At 47.6% G+C, this 14,560-nt stretch overlaps 1 protein-coding gene across 1 annotated transcript in view; it reads left to right on the top strand.

Moving 5' to 3' along the window:
- The first annotated feature begins 6,422 nt into the window (after positions 1-6,422).
- Slc25a42 (solute carrier family 25 member 42) overlaps positions 6,423-14,560 on the top strand; it is a 30,001-nt gene continuing 21,863 nt past the window's right edge. Inside the window, exon 1 of the mRNA XM_038328573.2 lies at positions 6,423-6,476. The gene's annotated coding sequence lies outside the window, so the exon portion shown is untranslated. The remainder of the gene's footprint in view (positions 6,477-14,560) is intronic.

The raw sequence follows: 14,560 nt of genomic DNA, 5'->3' as shown, positions 1-14,560 counted from the left end.
TATTTTTATGATTTTTAATTTTGTTCATATGTGTGTGCAAATACCTGTGGAGGTCAAAGGCATCTTCTACAGCTGGAGATACAGTCAAGTGTGAGCCACCTGATGTGGGTGCTTGGAACTGAACTCGGGTCCTTTGGAAGAGCTGTATGTGCTCTCAACTACTTAGCCTTCTTGTTGTTGTTGGTGGTGGTGGTGGTGGTTTTTTGAGTCAGAGTTTCTTTGTGTAATTTTTTTTTTTTTTTTTTAGACAAAGTCTCTCACTTAGGAGAGAATAGCCTTAAACTACTGATCCTCCTGCCTCTGCCTCCCCAGGGCTAAGATCCCAGGCATTCCCCACCTTGCTCTGCTGTTAATGACTTTTCATTGTTTACAAATCTCTGAGACTCCAGGACCATGAGCCCCATTTTCCAGATGAGACAGAGACATTCATTCCAGAGGCCACATGGCATTGAGACTCTGGATCGCCCTCCTGCCCCACCACTTAACTAACCTTGCTTTCCCTAATCTTGGGCAGGTGACTTTTGGCTTTAGTTGACCCCTGGCCCTGGCCTAGAGGGGACTGAAGACATGCCCCTGGGATTCCCAGAGGAAAGGAAGCAAGCAGTAGAGACAGTGTCTTGCCTGAGGCCAAGCATTCAGAGAGGCTGTGATCCCTGCCAAGTGCTCTCCACTGTGGGGCCACAATGGAGTGTCAGCTGCTGCTGCTGCTGCTGCTGCTGCTGCTGCCGCCAAACCCAGACCCAGCCAGTGCCTCTGGCACCATTGGCAGAGGCAGCTCAGTGCTGGACTACTGCCTGACCCTTGCCTCAGTTGGCATTGTTGGTAGGGAACCTTGAGGCCTTCCAGGAGCTTACCTCCCTTCACCCTCCGTCCTTCCTCCCTGCATCTCATCAAAGCCTGGTAGCACCACAGTAAGGCTCTCTGTTCTCTGGATGGGGACACCAGCCCCTTTGTGTGGCCATTTAACCCTATTGTTGCTGGAGCTGTTACAGCTGGAACCTGGATTCAATCAGTGATTCAATTAAAGATCCAGGTAGGTCTCAGGTTGGGGCTTTGTGGGGTGTATTTGCCTAGCATGCCTGAGCTCCCTCAGTGTCATGTCCCATGACATGGGCTCCCTCCCAGTGTCACATTAACCAGGTGTGGTGGCACACACTTGACATCACAGCTCTCACAAGGTTGAGGCAGGAGAATCAGGAGTTCAAGGATATCCTTGGCTACAAAATAAGTCTGAGTACAGTGTAGTCTATATAAGATCCTTTATCAAAAATTAAACATGGCAGACATGGCATGGTGGTGTAGGCCTTTAAATCCCAGCACTGGAGAGGCAGAGGCAGGTGGATCTCTGAATTCCTGGCAAACTGGTCTACATGATGAGCTCCAGGCCAGCCAGGGCTATATAGTGACACCGTTACATCAAAGGGTGTGGCATTGAGACAGATGGTTTGGTGGCTAAGAGATGGTTTGCTCTGTTCTGCAAGCACAAGGTTCGGAATCCCCATCCCCAGCACCCACATAAAAAAGTTGGGCATGGCCACACCTGCTTGTCATCCCAAAGCTGGACCAAGTGGGCAGAAACAGGAGGATGTCTGGGACTTGCTGGCTATCAGCCCAGTCTGCAGATCCAGATTCAGGGAGAGGCAGAGAGCAAGGGTACAGCCAGTGTGCAGCAGCAAGACACGGGATTCCTGCACGGGGTTCACACACTCACAAACAGGTGGTGGTGAACGGTGAATGGCAGAGAAGAGCAAGTGATGAGGTTTGCTGTTTCAGGGTCCTGATACAAGACTCAGGGTTAGTTTTTATTATGTTTGTTTATTTAGGCATTTAATTTATTGTGAGTGTGCATCTCACATGATAACTCGTGTGTGGAGGTCAGAGGGCAACTTTCAGGAGTCAGTTCTCTCCTTTCACATGTGGGACCCAGGAGCTGAACCAGGTTGTCCGTCTTTGAGGCAAGCCGCTTTACAGATTGATCTGTCTTCTCACAGCCCCAAGATTGGTGTTTAAATAGAAGGCAAGAGGTATGCATAGCTAAGTGGTTCTGCTCAGGCAGTGCTCCCTTGCCCGTCATCAACCCACAGCTGTCTCCGGCTTCAGTCACTTCCACAAGGTGGTTGGACCTTTGCCAGAGGCAAGTTCCAGCTTTGGCTGCATCAGAGTCTCAGCCTTCTCTTTGCAGCATGAGAATCCTGGGGAAATTCTAATGTTTTGGGATCCCTTGTTTAAATATTCTGATAGGCAAGGGAGGGGCACAGGTGTATGTATGTATGTATGTATTATGTCCACATGACTTTATGTGCACTTTGTGTGCGCATGCCTGTGGAGTCCAGAAGAGTGCCATCAGATCCTCTGCAACTGGAGTTACAGGCAGTTGTGAGGAGCTATTGCAGAGTCCAAGAATAAAATTATAAATTCCAGCAGCTGAGCAGTGATGACACCTTTAATCCTAGCACTTGGGAGGCAGAGGCAGGAGGATCTCTGTAAGTTTGAGGCCAGCCTGGTCTACAAGAGCTAGTTCCAGGATAGGCTCTAAAAGCTACAGAGAAACCCTGTCTCGAAAGTCAATATATATATATATATATATACATATATATATATATATATATATATTCCAGAAATAAAAATGTAAAAATAAAAAATATAAGAAGTCTAGGAGAATGAGAGAGCAGACTGTCAGCAGCTTTCTCAGTGGCTTAAGGATTAATTAACAATGGGTTACTTCGCTATAAAGCCCATAGCTCTATTTGCGAGACTGAGTAGGGGGCTTGGAATGGAAGTTTCCACCCAAACATTCCAGACTTTTTGGGTGTAAGGATGTTAGGGACTGAGGTGACATTTTCAACCAAACAATGGGATGGATGTGACCTTTGACTTTGGTTGTACATTTCCCATATCCTTCCCTGCCATTTGAAACTTGCAGTGTCAGGGGAGCAGAGCCTTGATAAACACTGCCAGGGAGAGACAACGGACTGAATACAAACACTGGTTTAACTGAGAAAAACCCTGTTAGTGAAAATTATAAAGAAGGGTAGTTTGTATCTGAGTTTTACCTTGAGGTTGTAAAAATTCTTTTGTTATTGCCTAATGCTTGCTATTTCAAAAACAGGCCTTTGCCACAGCCTTACATGTCCATTTCTGGCTGGGGTCTCAGCTAGCTGATAAGCTTTTTGTGCCATGCAGATTTATTTTCTAATTTTTTATGTTTTCCTGGAATAAAGTTTGCTTCTGCTTTATTAAACTTTGGTGGTCTGTCTCCATCTTTGCATGACCCCCATAGACCCAACACTATGTGGTGCTGGGAAGTGAACTCAGGTCCTCTCCAAGAGCAGTCAGTGCTCTTAGCCACTGAGCCATCTCTCCAGCCCCACAAGTGTCTCTTTAGAATGTTTTCTTTTCTACCCGGAAGGTTGCAGTGAATGAATCTGTGGAGAGTCCCACAGTGGCAGGGAGATAATGGCTTCTGCAATATGAATCTGTCTATTTAAACTTTGGGGAGGAAGATTTGGGGGCTTTACACAACTCTGAAATCTGAGTCCTTAATATTAAGCTTAACCCCAATTCCTCAAAAGATCGTCTGAAATTGCTCTGCCCAAAACTATAGGAAATGAGTTCATCTTTGGAGCTGGACAGTGGTGGCACACGCCTTTAATCCCAGCACTCGGGAGGCAAAGGCAGCTGGATCTCTGAGTTCAAGGCTAGCCTGGTCTACAGAGTGCATTCCAGGACAGCCAGAGCTACACAGAAAAACCCTGTCTGAGAAAAAAGCAAGCCAGGAAGTCAGAGAAGCGAATGGGCTTGTAGATGCTCCAGCAACAAGGAACATGGGATGGTGTACATCCCTCAGCTGTGAGCACCTTCAAAACCTGCCTATGGTCCTCTGCTTCACCAAGAAGCAGGGCCTTGGGCATGTACATGCCATTGCACAGGTGTGTGGAGGTCAAAAGACAACTTCTGAGAGTCTGTTCTCTCTTTCCATCATGAGGGTCCTTAGGCCTGGTGGCCAGACCAGTGCCTTATGAAGAACCAGCCTACCTCCATCTTGGGGTTCAAAGTCATCAGACAGTAAAAACTAGGCTCATTCCTGTTTATGATTAAATTTGTTTCTCAAGGATTGCCCTATGGCCCACCTGTAACCTTAACTACAAATGGTTTTGTACTGCCCGTTCCAGGAAATAGCAACCATGCCTCTGTTTCAAGAAGTTGGTCTATCCACCTTGTTATGACCAGCTTGCTGGGCGGTGGTGTCACACGCCTTTAATCCCAGCATTCAGGAGGCCAGAGACAGGCGGATCTGTGGGTTCGAGGACAGTCTGGTCTACAGAGTGAGTTCCAGGACAGGCTCCAAAAAGCTACAGAGAAACCCTGTCTCTACGCCCCCCGACTCAAACAATCAATCAATCAAACAAACAAACAAACAAAAACCCCACCTTGTTATAAGCACCTTGCTATGGCTACCTTGCCATGGTCATCTTGTTGAGACCATCTCACAACCATTTGTCTTTTTTTTTTTTTTCGAGACAGGGTTTCTTTGCAGTTTTAGAGCCTGTCCTGGAGCTAGCTCTTGTAGACCACGCTGGTCTCGAACTCACAGAGATCCACCTGCCTCTGCCTCCCGAGTGCTGGGATTAAAGGCGTGTGCCACCACCGCCCGGCTAACCATTCGTCTTTGTTTCAGGTCATTATAACTACCTTGAAAGGCTTCTGTTCCGCCCCACCCATTTGCCTGCCAAATTCCCCATTTGGAAAGCCCCTACCCCTGTCCAGTGTTGATCTCTTGAACCCCACCTTCAGAAGAGACAGCACATGTACACACACATACACATGCACTCATGCACACACGCACTCACGCACACACGAATTTTCCTTTAGTTAATTGCTTGCTTTAATTTGGCCATAATTTAGGTGGGTCTTAACATATACCCACTGAGCCATTTTGGTGGCTTCTTTGTTCTGCTTCTATACAGAGTAGGAGGGAACAGGATTGAGTCTCAGAATTGTTCTCCCCAAGGCTTGAGCACAGTAACTCAGATTGCTTTGTTCGCCATCGCCTTACTCCCTTTTCAAGGAGTTCAGAGTTTTACATACAAGTTGAATAGCTAGAACCGGGCGGTGGTGGCGCAGGCCTTTAACCCCAACACTCGGGAGGCAGAGGTAGGCGGATCTCTATGAGTTCGAGGCCAGCCTGGTCTACAAGAGCTAGCTCCAATGCAGGCTCCAAAGCTACAGAGAAACCCTGCCTTGAAACAAAACAAAACAAAACAAAACAAAAAACCACAAACAAATTGAATAGCTAAAGTGTTGTATAAAGAACTTTACCTCTCTGTATTAGTTTCTGTGTTCCATTTGACTTGTGATTGTGTATTGTTGGGCTAATTCATTTATGGCTTAGCAGGGTCAGGTCCCACAGGGACGTCTTAAGAACTTGTGAAGGATAAAGACTGAACCCAGGGACGTCACTTTCAGAAAATCAGACAGACACCGTCAGCACGATTCCACTTTTGATTTTCACGTTTGCACACGAGTTCGAGTTGCAGAGGGAGGCTGAGTGATCTAACCTTTGTGTCTTGTCCAGGGGAGCGGTAGGGGAGGGAGGGGTTGAGAATTAACCAAACGTCCTTCAGCTGTCAAGGTCTAAGTTCAGGGAGGAGTTGGGCTTCTGCGCTGTGCAGAGGAGCCGGCGCCTGCTACGAGACCAACCCGGGCAGAGCGAATTGCTACGGTCTGCGCCTGGCGCGCCGGGTCCCCTGGAGGCTGCACCGCCCACGGCTGCTGCAATTGGTTACAGGACGTGTACGTCTTTAGAATCCAATCATCGTCTCCCTCCCGGCTACACCCTCCTTTCGTCGAGCCTCGCCCTCTCCGGGCACAAGTTTACACCAGTCCAGACTTTGTTTTTCAGAGACTGGCCGAGAGCGCTGCCCGTTTGGTGGTGCTTGGCTTCCAACCTCGCGCGTCTCTAGCTCCCGCCTCTTCCCTTTAGTTATTGGTCGAGAGCTCTGCCCGTTTTCTCCAGGCTCCAATCCTTGCTTCTGTCTCTCTGAGCAGCGTACTCAGAATAAGCGCCGCCTCTCCACGTAGCTCCGCCCATGCCCCCCGGCAATTGGTCGAGCGTTCTGTCCGTTTCCCGCGGTTTCCCATTCTCGCACGCCTCCCCGCCCGGCATCCCAGCCTCGCACCCGGTGCTGACCGCTCGCTCGGAGAACCAGAGCCGCCCCTCCATGTAGCCTCGCCCTCTCCACCACCGATTGGTCAGGAACAATGTCCGTCCGAGTCGCGCTTCCCAATTCTCGCTGTTTCCGGCGCTGACTGGTCAGAGCCTGGCCAATGGCGGCACGGCCTGGGCCCCGCCCGGGCCGCGAGCTTCAGGCTGCTCGAGGAGGGGCTGCGGCGGCTGAGGCGGCTGTGGCGGCGGCGGCGGCGGCGGCGGCGGCGGCGGCGGCAGCGGCGGCGGCGGAGGCAACGCGTCCGGGCAGGTGAGCGCAACTCGAGGAGCGCAGGCGCCGCGGGGGGCTGGGTCCGCGCGGCACGTGTCGTTTCATGGTGACAGCAGTGTCGCGAGTGCACACACTCTGGGGCGCGCGTCCTCGGGGTCCTTACGGCCAGGCCGAACCCTGATCTCACGCCGAGCTGCCCTGCGGGTGACAGCCCCGCGGAGGCCGAGGTGGCATCGCGCACCGCACTCCCGTGCCTCAGTGACCCATCCCCTCACCGATCTTCCCTGGCCCTCTGTCCCTCCTGTCCTTCCTCGGAATCCGGTGGAAGCTCCGGGTGCCACCCGGCTGCGGTTGCCCTCTGCTGCACACGTGCACCTGCATGCTTTTCCCGGTCCCCGTCGTTCAACCATCGCTTCATTCCCAAAGCAAGACCCACCTAACTTTTCCCTTGTAGTTTAAAAAAATTGTTTTTTTTTCCTGTGTAGTTGTGTGCGTGTTGGTGATTTATTTTTGGAGACAGGGTTTCACTGTGTAGACCAGGCTGGTCTCGAACTCAGATCTCCCTGCCTCCGCCTCCCAAGTACTAGGATTAAATGTTTATGCCACCGCACATGGCCCCTTATTGTTTTTTTTTTTTTGTGTTTTTTTTTTTTGTGTTTTTTTTTTTTTTTTTTTTTTTTTTTTTTGTTTTTCGAGGCAGGGTTTCCCTGTAGTTTCTAGAGCCTGTCCTGGAACTAGCTCTTGTAGACCAGGCTGGCCTCGAACTCGCAGAGATCCGCCTGCCTCTGCCTCCCGAGTGCTGGGACTACAGGCGTGCGCCACCACCGCCCGGCTCCCCTTATTGTTTTAACAGTGTTTTTTTTTATTATTTATTTCTACTTTTTCATTTTATTGTTGTATTTATCGATTACTTACTTTTGGGGTCAAGTCCACACTTGCTCTGTGGCCCAGGCTATCCTTGAACTCTTATGAAGAGTGCTTGAGGTGAGCTGGATCAGCCGGTTCTAGCCCCAGGGTCCAGCTGATGAAAGGAGAGAACTCACTCCCAAAAGTTGTTCTCTGACCTCTACGTGGGCTCACACACACACACACACACACACACTATATTTTTTATAATTCCTTTTGTTTGTTTGTTTTTCAAGACAGGGTTTCTCTGTGTAGCTTTGGAGCCTGTCCTGACACTCACTCTGTAGACCAGGCTGGCATCGAACTCACAGAGATCCACCTGCCTCTGCCTCCCCTCCTCCCAAGTGCTGGGATAAAAGGCCTAGCAATATTTTTTTTTTTAAAGACTGCTTGACACAGCTTACCTGTCACCCCAGCACTGAACAAGTGGAGGGACAAGGATCAGGAGTTCTCACATAGTGAATTAGAGCCAACCTGGGCTCTTTGAGACCTTGTCTCCAAAAAGAAAGAATGGGGGAGACACAAATGAGCAAGCAGGGCATAGATGGAGCTGAGTTGTAGAGTGCTAGTTCCAAGCCCTGGGTCCTATCCCTGACCACACAAGCCAGGTATGGTGGTCGTCTCAGCACTTGAGACCTAAAGCAGGGGGATTGGGAGTTCATGTCCAGCCTGTGCTTTGCAGAGACCCTGTCTCAAAAAACCAACAAATAAAAGTCCCAGGGCCTGACAGCTTTCAAGTCATTTCTGACCTTAGAGTCACCCAGAGTGATCCCCATTTTACCAGCCACAGATCTGAAGCCCTAGAATGCTGCTGCAGGCTCTGAGCCTACTCTTCAAGCCCACTTCTGTCCGTGGCTGGTTGCTTATGTTGATCTCTCTGGGGCTGGTGGAGGAGGGGAACCCCTACCATACTCCACCCATTCCCAGGCATTTCTTCCAAGTCGTGACTGATTGGATCCGGAAATGCTTAGTTGGAAGACACAGCCCCTAGGTGGCTGCCTGAGCGAGCATGAGTCTCCAGGTCTTGGCAGGTGTGGGGGTTTTGAACATCTGGGGTGCTGCTGGTTGTGGTCAGACCAGGCCCTCTTCATGACCTGCCCAAGCTCCTTGACTGCTAAGCAGTAAGGAAATACTTCTTTCTCAAAGTTGGGAGGGATAGTGTTTCAACTGCATAAAGCTTCCAGTGAAAAAGCTGGGTCGGGGAAGAAAGATTTTTCTGGAAGTTTTGTAGTTCTCCTGAATCCAGTTGATATGTGTGCAGCATGGAAGGAGGATGGTGGAAAATCAATGATGGTCTTTTTTTCCTGTAAGACTGACCCTGTGCTGTCATTCTCAGTGCTCTCCCCTTTCACAGAGGATACTGCCAGAATGTCCCTCCTGGTCATGTCACCTTCAACTTCTCCTGTAGATACTGTAGCCTTTGGGACTTCCCATTCAGTTTCAAGCAAGGTCATGGGGTGCAGCTCAGTAGTAAAATACTTACGTAGTATTTTCAAGGCCTTGGGTTTTACCCTCAGCTTTGCAAAAAATTATAATAAGAATATGTGTGCGGTGTATGCACATGTATATAAGACTGTATTTACATGCATATGTATGTATACAGATGTTCTTTTTGTGTATGAGTGTGGTGTCTGTGTGCACATGTGTGCAGGCGCACATGAACACACAGAGGCCAGGGGAGGATGTCGGTTTTGCTCCAGCAGTCATGCCTGACTTTTTACATGGGTGCTGGGGATTTGAACTTGGGTCTTCATGCTTGTCTGCCAGCAAGAGCTCTTACCTGCAGAACCATCTGCTCAGTCTCTGTGTGTACATTCTTTTTCTTTTTTCTTCCTTCCTTTCTTTCTTTCTTTCTTTCTTTCTTTCTTTCTTTCTTTCTTTCTTTCTTTCTTCCTTTCTTCCTTTTGAGACAGAGTTTCTTTGTGTATCTTTGCCTGTCCTGGACTTCACTCTGTAGATCAGACTGCCCTCAAACTCACAGAGAATTATCTACCTCTGCCTCCTGAATGCTGGGATTAAAGGTGCGCACCACCACTGCCCAGCTCATTCTTTTATACACACATATATAGAATGTGTATATAAAATTAAATTTTGATAATTTAAGTGTTAAATGTAATTACAAAATCAGTACATGTTAGCAATGGTGTACTTAATTCTAGTTCTTGGAAGGCTGGGGCAGGTGGATCTTTGTGAGTTTGAGGCCAGCCTGGTCTACACAGTGAGTTTCAGAATAGCCAGGGCTACATAGTGAGACTCTGTTTCCAATAAATTAGATTGTCAGTCATTCTGTGCATACCTGGTCCTACTTCCAGAAAGGCTGAGGCTGGAGGGTAGTGAGTTCAAGGTCAGCGTGAGATACTTAGCAAGACCCTGTAGAACAAAACACAAATAAAAAAGTAATGATTAGGGGCTGGAGAGATGGCTCAGTGGTTAAGAGCATTGCCTGCTCTTCCAAAGGTTCTGAGTTCAATTCACAACCATCTATAATGAGGTCTGGTGCCCTCTTCTGGCCTGTGGGGATACATGCAGACAGAATACTGTATACATAATAAATAAATATTTGAAAAAAAACAAAAAAAAAGTAATGATAACCACCTGAGTATAGTGGTGAAGGCCTGTAATCCCAGAACGAGGGAAGCCAAGACAACATAGTAAGGCCTTGTCTCAATAACACCAAACAGCCAGAAAAACTCAGAAGTGCCTGTTTGGTACCCACAACCACCACCTCAGCATTTAGGAGGTGGAGACAGAAGTGTTAAGAGTTCAAGGTCGCCGGGCAGCAGTGGCGCACGCCTTTAATCCCAGCACTCTTTGCCTGTCCTGGACTTCACTCTGTAGATCAGACTGCCCTCAAACTCACAGAGAATTATCTACCTCTGCCTCCTGAATGCTGGGATTAAAGGTGCGCACCACCACTGCCCAGCTCATTCTTTTATACACACATATATAGAATGTGTATATAAAATTAAATTTTGATAATGTAAGTGTTAAATGTAATTACAAAATCAGTACATGTTAGCAATGGTGTACTTAATTCTAGTTCTTGGAAGGCAGAGGCAGGCGGATCTCTGTGAGTTTGAGGCCAGCCTGGTCTACAAGAGCTAGTTCCAGGACAGGCTCCAAAACTACAGAGAAACCCTGTCTCGAAAAACCAAAAAAAAAAAAAAAAAAAAAAAAAAAAAAAAGAGTTCAAGGTCATCTTCAGCTACACAGGAAGTTCAAGATCCGCTTGGGTTACTTGAGACCCCGTGTCAAGCAAAGCAAAAAACAGCTATCAGATAACAAGATTATAGCTGACTGTGGGTTCTGCACAGGCTCCTGCTGCACGGGGGCAGTAAGGAATGAGTGTGGGTGGGTCAGCACCTGCCTCCCATGTGCAGCCCCTCAGAGAGCCCCCTGTCTTCATGTTTAGGCGCAACTGCCAGGGCCAGGCCAAAGGAACTAACTAGCTTTGTTCTCTTGGGGAAAAAGTGGAAGGCCTGTTTCCTTCAGTAGCCAGCTCAGACAGGATTGCTTTAAGGGCTCTCCTGCCCCTGTGGCCCGGTAGCAATGGCGCAGGAGATCCTTTGATCTTTCCCCTTGGATGTCCTGGCTCAGGAAGCAGCCCTTACGATGATCCTCACTATAGTGAGGTGAAAGGACCTATCCCAGTCCCTCTCTGCAGGACACTAGGAGAAATCTTGGATAGGACACAAGATGAGACCTGCCGTCGTGGAATGGTTGTTTGAGACTAACATGAAGGATGGAATCTCTGATCCCAAATGGCATCCTAAATTGGGTCTTGATATTTTATGATAAGGCACCGCCCAAAAAACAGTTTGAGGCAGAGATGATAGCTGACTGGTGCTGTACAAACATGAGAACCTGAGTCTTAGAACCTGTATGAGAAAAGTATGAAACCCGGGCAGGAAGGTGGAGTCCAGTGAGTCCCTGGGGCTTGCCGATTTGCAGGCCTAGCTTGATATGTCAAGCTGTAAGCCAGTAAGAGAAACAAGGCTAGAGCAGTGGTTCTCAACATTCCTAACACTGGGACCTTTAATACAGTTCCTCATGTCATGAGGTACCAAGCATGCGCTACCTAGTCAGAGATACAGAGAGACACAGATTGCTCTCTCTCTCTCTCTCTCTCTCTCTCTCTCTCTCTCTCTCTCTCTCTCCTTCCCCCCTTTCCTCCTTCCTTTCTTTTTGTTTTTCAAGACAGGGCTTCTCTGTAGCTAGCTCTTGTAGACCAGGCTGGCCTTGAACTCACAGAGATCCGTCTGCCTCTGCCTCCCAAGTGCTGGGATTAAAGGCGTGCACCACCACTGCCCAGCCGAGACACAGTTTTCAAAATAATACCCCAACCATAAAATTACTTCATTGCTGCTTAATGAATATAATTTTGCTACTGTTATGGCTCATAATGTAAAGATCTGATATTGAACCTCCTCAAGGGGGTTGAGACCCACAGGTTGAGAACCACTGGTCTAGAGGGCTAGCTCAGTTATTAAGAGTACCATTCCAAGGAGGCACCTGACAAGGACACACATATGTAAATGCATGTTTGTGTGTACATACTGACACACATACACACCTGCATGCACACATACATGCATACTCCTGCACATGTTCATATACACACAGGAAGAACTAGTCACCTGTTGCTCTGGTGTTGAAATGAAGGCCAGTGGTTCATGGCTGCTAGGCAAGTGTTTTGCCAGGGAGCTGTGCTCCCAGACCCATTTGTTATCTGTCTGTCTATTTATTTGTGAAACATAAATAAAAACATAACCCTGGATGTTCTGGAACTTACTCTGTAGACCAGGCTGGCATAGAGTTCATAGAGATCCGCCTGCCTCTGCCTCCTAAATGCTGGATTAAAGGCCTGTGCCACCACACCTGGCTATAAATGGTGTTTTTAAAAAAATGTATTTTTCAGAGACAGGTGGATCTTTGTGAGTTCAAGGCCATCCTGGTCTACAAGAGCTAGTTCCAGGACAGGCACCAAAGCTGCAGAGAAACCCTGTCTCGAAATAACAAATAAGTAAACAAATAAATAAATCAATAAATAAATGCACTTTTCAGAGTGCTAGAAAGCTGGCTAGGTAGTTAAGAGACCTGGCAGCTCTTGCAGAGGACCCGAGTTTAAGCTCCCAGCACCTGAATGGAAGCTCACAGCTATCTGTGACTCCAGTTCCAGAGGATTGCTGTCTTCTGGCCTCCTCAGGTACCTGTACATTTGCATGTATATAATTTTTGTAAAAGATGAAAATAAAAATTAAAAAGGGAGGTTATTTTGAAAACTGTGCCTCTGGTGAGGTATGGTAAGTAGTACATGTCCAGAGGTAGTAGTAGGTAGTGCATGCCCAGAGGGTAGTAGTATATCCAGAGCTGGGCAGGTTGAGGCAGGAGGAATCAGGCATTAAGGCCAGTTTTAACTACACAGTTAGTTTGAGACCATCCTGAGCTACATGAGACTGTCTCAGGCTGTCTCAAAATAAATCAATAAGCCAGGCATAGCAGAGGCAGGCAGATCTCTCTGTGAGTTTGAGGCCAGCCTGATATATAGAGTTTTCTAGGCCAGCTGTGGCAACACAGTGAGACCGTGTCTCAGAAGTAAATAGATAAGGGCTAGAAAGAGATGGCTTAGCAGTTAAGAGCACTGACTGCATTTTCAGAAGACCAGATTGCCAGCACTCAGCTAGCTCCAGTTCCAGGTGAATCCATTGTCCTCTCCTGCCCACCGCAGGCTCTGCACATACATGGGTACACAGAGACATACCTGCAGGCAAACACCCATATACATAAAATAAAAATAAATAAATAAATAAACTTTTTCTTTCTTTTTTCTTTTTTTCAAGACAGGGTTTCTCTGTGTAGCTGTTCAGGAACTCTCTCTGTAGACCAAGCTGGCCTCAAACTCACAGAAATCCACCTGCCTCTGCCTCCTGAGTACTGGGATTAAAGGTGTGTGCCACTACCGCCTGGCAAAAAAGTAAATAAACCTTCTTTAAATGAATAAACAAATGCATTAGTTTTAAAACTTTATTTGTAATCCTAGCACTTTGGTGCTGAAGCAGGAGGATGACTGTGGATTCAACACCAGTCTGAGCCACAAATTGAACTTGGTTTGAGGGGGTATTTTTTCAATTTATTTATTTTTATTTTATGTACATTGGCGTTTTGTCGTGGGTGTCAGGTTCCCTGGAACTGAAGTTAGACAGTTGTGAGCCGCCATGTGGGTGCTGGGAATTGAACTTGGGTTCTCTGGAAGAGCAGTCGGTACTCTTAACCACTGAGCCATCTCTCCAGCCCTTGGGGGTATTTTTATTTTTATTTTTTGGTGTGGAGGGTGGATCTGAGAGGAATGGGAAGCAAATGTGATCGGGATGTATTGTATGAGATTCCCAAATTATTAATAAAAATATTACGTTTGTGAAGAAAGAACAAAGGGAAAATAGCCATTTCACTTTTGGCAAGGGTCGTGGCATAGGTTTAGGACACCTGCCTGACGCTGGGAAGTCATGATTCCATCTCAGAACCGCACAAAAACATTCGTTTTGTCCAGTTATTTTTTTTTTATCTTTTCTGTGCACGTGTACAGGTCATGGTGTATGTCTGGAGATCAGAGGACAACCTCGAGTGTTCCTCCTCAAGGCCCCTGTTCTCAGCTGTGTATGCAAGGCTAACTGGCCCTTGGTCAATTTCAGGAACTCTCTTGTCTGCACCTCCCATGTCACCGCTGATATTACAGGTGCACATTTACCACCACACCAGTCTCCAAAGGGTCCTCGGTGTTGTATTGCAGCTTCTTGGGTTCTCCTGCTTGTGTGCAAGCCTTTTCTCTGCTGAGCCATCTCCCCAGCGCCAGAACTTCGTTTGTGTTTGTGTGGTGGTGGTGGTAGTTGTCCCTGTGTGTCTGCACACCTGTGTGTGTATATGGAGCAGATATTGGGTGTCTTCTGTCGTGCTCCACCCTATTCCCTTGAGACAGGGTCTCTCACTGAACCAGAAGCTGGCCATTTTGACTAGGCTAGTTAAGTGGCCAGCAAGCTCCTGGAATTTTCCTGTTTTTCTGACCCAACATTCAAGTTAATAATACATACAAGGCCATGCCTGTATTTTCATGTGGGTGCTTGGGATTTGAACTCAGGTCCTCTTTGAAAAGTTTTAAATTATATTTCTTTATTTGTGGAGAATGGGGGTAGAAGTGTGAGTGGGGTGCATGTGACAAGGAG

The sequence above is a fragment of the Arvicola amphibius genome, chromosome 4 (genome assembly GCF_903992535.2).
Source record: "Arvicola amphibius chromosome 4, mArvAmp1.2, whole genome shotgun sequence".
In the NCBI taxonomy this organism is placed as follows: domain Eukaryota; kingdom Metazoa; phylum Chordata; class Mammalia; order Rodentia; family Cricetidae; genus Arvicola; species Arvicola amphibius.
Note: the sequence above shows the minus strand (reverse complement) of the source record. Positions and strands in the feature narration are given on the sequence as shown.